A 7,646-nucleotide genomic window follows, 5' to 3' on the forward strand; every position below is an offset into this window, starting at 1 on the left:
CGGTGCTGTTGGGGTGGAGCATCTGTTTCATTTTGAAGTAGAAGAAGAAGAAGACTTGGTTCACATTTTATTAACCTGGATTTGGGCCTAGGTATATATATTTAAAGCATACATACAGATGATAGATTCAAAACACGAATAACAGGACATACTGACTCATGTAACAGGACAGTCTGCAGACAAGACGAAACAATTCAATAAACAGAATAATAATCAAATAAAAGTAAACCATGAGTGTGTGTTTATATGTGTGTTAATAAAACATGTTGAATTTGTGAGCTCAAGAGGAGAAACGAACAAGAAGGGCAATAGAGTAAAAGAAGAAAATAAAATTAAATAAAATAAAATAAAGAGCAGACCTCCATGTTGATGTTATTGCTTTGTCTGGAATGTTCCACAGTGTGGCATTAAACTTTTCTATCTCCATGGAGACCAAATCAGACCAAGTTACAGGTCAGGTCTGTGGAGAGGCGACCCCACTCACAGTGAATGTCTGTTTTTCTAGGGATTTTTGAGCAATAAAACCATGTGTAATTGAATAAATGTAAAGCAGAGCTCTTTAATGTCACACTGTGGAACATTCCAGACAGAGCAATGCCTGGAATGCCTACGCTGCAAGGCCTCCAATAAAACAATAAAATAAACACACACAATGCAATGTTAATACAAGAAAGTACAATGCAAGAGGTCTTATGCATCTGACTGCATGAAATCATTTATTATAATGGCTTGTTTAGATTTAAAGGTTGTATAGAGGATTTTCCAAGGAACGAGAAATCCAGCGACTGTTTGTCCTTTTTCAAATGTTGCGCATGCGAGCTCCTACGTAGAAACGCCTCCTCCCTCCTCCTCCTTACGCCAGAAACAGGTTTGTTTACAGCCGGTGCTGCACATGACTTGTAAACAACTAACTACAGTGTTGGTTAGGCAAGAGCGGAGAAGTGAGGAGCGGGGGGAGCGGGTGTGCGGACATTTCGTTCGCGGACGAGAAGTGAGGAGCAGGGAGAAGAGCGGATCGGGCAGCGGGGACAGGAGCAGGAAAGGGGTGCAGAGAAGGTTGTGCGGAGATTCCGTGCGAATGAACGAGCTACAACACGCAGCAGCAAGCGGACTCTTTCTTTGCCTTGAAAATTACGTTTTCAGACATAGGATATCGCTTTCGTGTCCTGAAAAATGTTTGTCTAGCTCTTGGAAATAAAGTACGTTTTCATAATAAGCAGAAGTGACCTGTCCAGGAGTAATTTGGCGACCAGTGCGTCAGTCTTTAGACCCTGCGTTTGCTTCAGTCGCGCCATCGCTGGAATGAATCTTCAAGAATCACCTTAGTTTGGCTTCGCTGCTTTTCCCCTTGTCTTCTTCTTTCAGCGACCTCAAAAACGGACTTTCTTTTGCGGCGAACTGCTCCTGGATTCTTGTCGCCATTGCAACAAACTTTGTGCGAACTGCGAGGAAGATATAGGTAAAAAAAAGCCGCTAAGAACTGTTGCGTTGGTGGAGTAAACAGCGTCTGTGCGGCTTGCGTCTGTGGACTGCGTGACAGGCGTACGTAAACCACGTACGGCGGCGCGCAGGCAAGTCAGTTACGCTAGAAACGTAGGGAGTTTGATTGACAGCCTGTCAGCTCACAGATAACGAGGCAGTGTCGTTATCTATTGGCAAATGTTTAGCCCCACCACGTCCAGAGTTGATGAATTTTTATTCTCTCTTTTTTGGTCATCATAATTACAAGGCTACTGCACCTCTATAATGCTATCATTGACAATTTGAAACAAAAAAAAATCCTCCATACAACCTTTAATGTGACGTGAGGATTAAATTGCAAAAAATCATGACGATATATTTTGAACAAGGGTTTTATTGTTTGGCTAGTAATAAACAAGAATTATAGAACAGTTTTTTGTTGTCTTCCAAAATTATTCTGTATTTTATATCTTTATAAGTTACATTTGGTAAATCTGTGTCATATTCCACCATCCACATTTGGAATGAGTCCCAAAACGTTCTAATACGGCTCCAATAAAAGAACAAATGTTCAACAGTTTCTATTTCACTGTTACAAAAGGTGCAGTTATTGGTCTCCATATTAAAATGTTTTTTTCAAGAATTGTACAGGGGTAAATATCATTTAAAATTTTAAAGTGAGTTTCTTTGGCTTTAGGGGAGATTGGAAATGAGAAATAATTTGTTCTAATTTTTAAAAATTTTCAATGATATTAACTGGAAACTCTTTAAGTACATGGATTCTTTTTAATGGGAGAGGACACAATTTGGTAGTAATAATGTTCCTTATTATTTTATTTGAGCAGTTTTTGTCTTTAAATTCAAATTCATCTATGGTGAGTAAAGGGAATTTGGTGTAATTTTTATCATATCTCAACATGCCACAACTAGATTTAACAATTCTAATGGGAGAGCTTTGATGACTGTATGATATTGCTGTTTTGAGCATTGTAAATTATATTTCTTCATAAGGTTCCCTTTAGAATCTGTTAAATGTGAAATGGACCAAATCCCCTTTCTCACCCAGTCCTCATAATAGATAGATTTTCTTTTGGAAAGAATACATCTGTTGTTCCAGATAGGTACATTATGTGGAGTGAAACTGTGTGTGTGTCATTTTCCATCAGCCCCATCAGCACAGTGTTGGACTGCTGCAGCAACCGGTCATCCCGCTCCTCTGCTCTCGCATTTGCCTCAGCTTCCCTCTCCTCTGCCCTTGTATCTGCCTTCTTCAAGTATTGGAGTATGTCCTCAATACTGTTTTGTCTCTTCCTTTTCCCTGGGTAACAGGAAACAAATGTTAGTACAGACAGACAACGCTACGCTGCAAGGCCTCCAATAAGCAGGTGACATACGCCTAACAAAAAGTTACACAGTGCACTTTTAGGTAAATTACAGATATTTGTATTGCTCAAAAATACCTTAAAACATGCATTCTCCTTGAGGGGCCGGTAGACTGACCCTAGTGATTATCACAGAGTGAACAGAGGAAAGTGAAGGGACAACACAAGATCTCCAGGATGCTCAGAACGATGAGGCTCACACAGCCACAGCAGACCACACAGCAGTCTGCACAGGAGCAGTCTGCACAAGAGGAGAGCAGGTTTTAGAACAAACTGACAGAAAACAACTTTTGGATTCCTCTCAATATCAGACATGTACATCACAGACAAAAGTTTGGACAGTCCTTCTCATTCAGTGTCTTTTTTCCTTAAGTTTACTGCTTAAATACAAACAGAAGGCATCAAATATGTGGCACAACATATATGGAATTATGTAGCAAAGAAAAAAAGGGAATTAACCCTTTGTATTGTCAACAGAATTGCAAACCCTTCAGCTTCTTGTCAGGGTCAACACATACAAAGAGTGTGTGAAGCAGTGACTGAAGTAAAGGGTGACTATTTTGGTCTTTAATCTAAAGGTTTTGTGTTTATCTTTGTTTCCTTCACACATGAGTTCATTCATAGTTCTGATGCTTTCAGTCAGAATCTAAGGTGTAAATAATCATGAAAATGAAGAAGAAACAAACATGAGAAAGTGTGTCCAAACATTTGAACTATGGTGTGAAAAAGGGACAAAAGGAAAGCAGAACAAAAAAGAGGTGCTCTTTGGTCAAGGGACAAAAAGTACAAAAAACAAGGTACTCTCTTGGATGTTAAAATATCTTGAGCCCCAATGTGTTTCAGCCCACTGGCCTTTTTTTTTTTTTACTGAATCTATAAATGTAAAGCCACTGAAACCCTGACATGAGGACACTGATTTTATTCTCTTTGATTCTTTTCTCGTCATTATTCACTGTTTTAAATGTGGTCATTTTGTATTGGTGTTAACATCGCCATCTGGTGGTGTTTTTCACTCACTGTCCCACACTGCAGAAGAGTCAGACTGCAGACCTGCACCCAGAGGACCCGACCTCACAGTCACCACCACGATGACCCCCACACACACGTCCCTCACTGTATTACAACAGTTTACTGTTTAAAGGTGACTATAAGTAACATTTCTTTAGAGCACTTTTCACAGAGATCAGCTCACAGTTGTGCTTCATCTTTAGCTTAAAATATTCCACTTTTATTTCAGACCTGATTTAGACTTGGCTTTGTCCTTGTTTAGTCCTGGTTTCATTGTAGTCCTGGCTCAGTTTCAGTGTTTCTTACCTTTAGACTCAGGTGTGGAGCCAGGAAGAAGTGGAGTTCCTTCAGAAGAAACTGGTCCTGATCAGAGAAATAAACACACTTACATACTTCTGCTTTGGTACATTTAAAGAGGGGGTCTTATGCATTATTTTTGGAGTTTGAGCCATGTTAAAATGTTTCCTCATTAAAACCCTCCTTACAGTTAGAATGATACTGCTCACAAGCCTAAGCCGCCCATGCTCCCACACAGTCATTTTTCATAAATATATAAAAACAGGATACAAAATAATACATCACAACTTCACAAACCTGATACAATGTGCAGAGTTTTATTAGTGAGATACATGCCTGTTGTAGGATTACTGACACAATGTGGAGAACATACAGAGGGGGGACTCTGACTCAAAATGAAACTGAAAGTTGTTTCACATTTTAATACGTTATTTTCAGCAAATACAGAATTTTTTAAACAATAAAAGGACTATGGTGATCTAAATACATGATGAGTTAGTGGTTAATTCCCCATAGAAGTAAATTCCCCTCTTTCACTTGTGTGGAATATTAAACAACTGAGCTCTCTCACCTTCAGTCACCGAAGGCTGGATAAAAATAATTGTTGTATTTCCTGACATTTGAAAAAAACAAAAAATCTCCAATATACCAAAAAGAAATTCTGAAAAATGTGATTTCAATATTAAAAATAAAGGAAAGTAAAACTGTAGAATTTCTTAATCTTCTTGTTGAGCTGAAGTTGGCTTCTCCCTGAGAGCTGCTGTGTCGTCTTTAGCCCTAGACTTCCGTTTTACCTGCTCTGACAATGTACACCGGCAGTGTACACACTCCACTTCCTACTGATCTAAATACACACCAGCAGCATTTGCATTGCAATTGTACATAAAACTTTTACAGCAAGTATTAAAACTAGGATATAAAGGCTTAAATTTAAAAACATGAATTTAAACAATTTCAAAGTTGGATCAGTGATATCCTATCACTAAACAATGTTTATTTAAATCATTAATTGAAAATCTTAGGACATGAGTAATTATTATTAATGGTATAGGACTTATAAGTTAACCAATGCTTCATTCTTAATATGAAAACGAAAATTTACAGTTTTTACTAAAAATTGTTCAAGTTAAGCAAAGTTTTATTTATTTATTTTTTTTAATAGCAAAAAACAAATATAAGCTATATGAGTAAAAGCCTGGACAGATGAGACTGAGTGTAGCCACATACCATACTGTTAAAACTACAACTGAACTTGTGTTTACCACCACAGAACAATTAGATGGATGGTTGTTCTTATAGAGTGTGCAGTGTGGGAGCTTCAGAGCCTCTGTCTTTAGCTTCAGTCTGAGGCAGAGGTTTTTGAGGCAGAGGTGTAGTGAGTCTGGCTCCTCTTCAGTCCGACTGGTGAAGATCCAGTCTGTCAGTGTCCAGCTCTGGGCTTCCCCCTTTCTCACAGCATCTGAAATGACACCAGTGTGTGTTAAACACCCCATTACACCTCTTATTCTTGTAAGGAGTTAGAGTTCAGGTTTTGTGAAGAACATTGTAAGTCATGACAGTGGCTGTGTGATTTGAACATGAAAGGTAAACACTTGATCGGAGAAATCTGTGCACTTACAGAGGGTCAGTCTGTAAACTCCACCACAGCATGTTCTGAAAGAAACAATCTGCACAACAACAGGTGTGATTATAATGTGCATATGTTTAGTTATGAAAGTTAATAAAAGTAGGATAATACAGTAAACTTACACAGGGTCTGCCTCTACATTTTTGGAATTTGGCCCAGCAGAGGGCCAAATTAAACACAGAGGCCACAGTGTTTAATCCAAGTGCAGTATTTACCTCCAGAGGGTCTTTATCATGTCCTTATGTCCATCTTCTTATTAACCATAGTATATTCTGAAACAGAGATGAAAAACATTATTTAACTCATCGGAAATACTTTAGTGCAGTAAAACTGAACTCATTTGTTTTAGTATAAGCCTGAGTATGAGATTGAGACGTATTTCACTGCTGTTAATACACAATACTCTACTACATTTACTTTTACCACAATATTTAAAATATAATAATCAACTTATGATGGTGTTCATAGTCAATATCAGTGTCATTTAGATGTGACACATTAGTGTTCATGTCAACATCTCTCACTGAAAGTCTGAAGCACCGGCTCAAGTCCCATAACAGAAAGTTAGAGACAAAGTCAGATCTGACTCTAAACTAATCTTCACTGTCACAGAAATCATTAAAAGTACTTACTTCTGATCAGCGTGCCGGGCTCCTGATGGGGACACTCAGCAGAAGGACAGGGGCTCCTGATGTCATCTGGGGAAAAACAACACAAGTTTAGGTTGGTTATCTAACGTTAGCTGTTGTTAAAAGTTGTGCTTTGTATTACGTTACGTTATTGATTTAAGGCACGTTGCGTTAAATTATTGTATTAAGGCGGTGCCTTAATACAATAACAAACATGACTGCACTTTTGTCTCAGCTCAACAGTCAACACTCTAGTCTACACAAACAATAATGATCTGTGGTTAAAAAAGTAGCGTTATATAAAAATTGTATTTAGACTGGGATCTAGCTCAAGAGATGGAGTTATCCAGACTCCTGACCTCACATCGTCTTCATCACGTTAGCTGCTACTGTCACTAACTTTTCTACTGCACTCGTCGAAACTGATAAAACACTGATAAAACACAAAAAACATCTCACTTGAGTAGGAACAGAGCTTCAGACAGAGCAGTGCTTCCAGTTAGCAACACATACCCAGAGAATGTTGATGTCATCAGCTGCAAAGTAGTAATATTTATGGCATTTTATAGTATTTGATTATTTTCTTTTGATGATTAAATGTGGTTATTTTGTATTGGGGTTAACACTGTCCTCTGGTGGTGTTTTACATTCTCCTTTTGCATCGTGTCCCTGATGACAACCAGTAGGATGTAATGTGCCCATGGGACACGTGTTTAGACTTGGCTGTGTCAGTTTGGTCGTGTGTACATTTGAGTCCTTGGCTTAGTTCCAGTGTTTCTTACCTTGGTTTGTGTTCTCAAACTCAGATAAGGAACCAGAAAGAAGTGGAGAGCTTTCAGAGGAGCCTGATCCTGAACAAAGGAATAACACTTACTCTACCAGCCAAAAGTTTGGACACACTTTCATTTTATCAGAGTGTGCGTCAGAGCACATCTACTGGAGGGGCGTGGGTCACCAGCAGGGGGGCAGTGCCATTTGAGAAATATTTTAACGTGGTGGAGTCATACACAGCAGAAATGCTTCAAACACGCTGTTCTTAAACAGTATTAGGCTAATTATGTGTTGTTATTATTATCATTATTATTAATATTATTAGTTGCAATAGTTGTTGAGGCTGTGTGGTAGACGATACGCACACAAGACAATAATAAAAGGTTGAGGTTTATTAAAAACAATAAGGCCTGCCCCTGGTTGTAAACATTAAACAACAGCCTCTCGTCAAAACACCTCTGAACAACATTC

General features: G+C 38.6%; 1 long non-coding RNA gene across 1 annotated transcript; it reads right to left on the bottom strand.

The window, feature by feature from the left end:
* Positions 1-54: 54 nt before the first annotated feature.
* On the bottom strand, positions 55-4,942 carry LOC129407190 (uncharacterized). The gene is made up of 4 exons (XR_008631868.1): positions 4,720-4,942; positions 4,158-4,214; positions 2,922-3,084; positions 55-2,779 (listed from the first exon to the last, which is right to left on the bottom strand). It is a non-coding gene; the product is annotated as an uncharacterized LOC129407190 (long non-coding RNA).
* Positions 4,943-7,646: the final 2,704 nt, after the last annotated feature.

The sequence above is a fragment of the Boleophthalmus pectinirostris genome, unplaced genomic scaffold, assembly GCF_026225935.1.
Source record: "Boleophthalmus pectinirostris isolate CB_2022bp ecotype Guang Dong unplaced genomic scaffold, ASM2622593v1 HiC_scaffold_16, whole genome shotgun sequence".
NCBI lineage: Eukaryota > Metazoa > Chordata > Actinopteri > Gobiiformes > Gobiidae > Boleophthalmus > Boleophthalmus pectinirostris.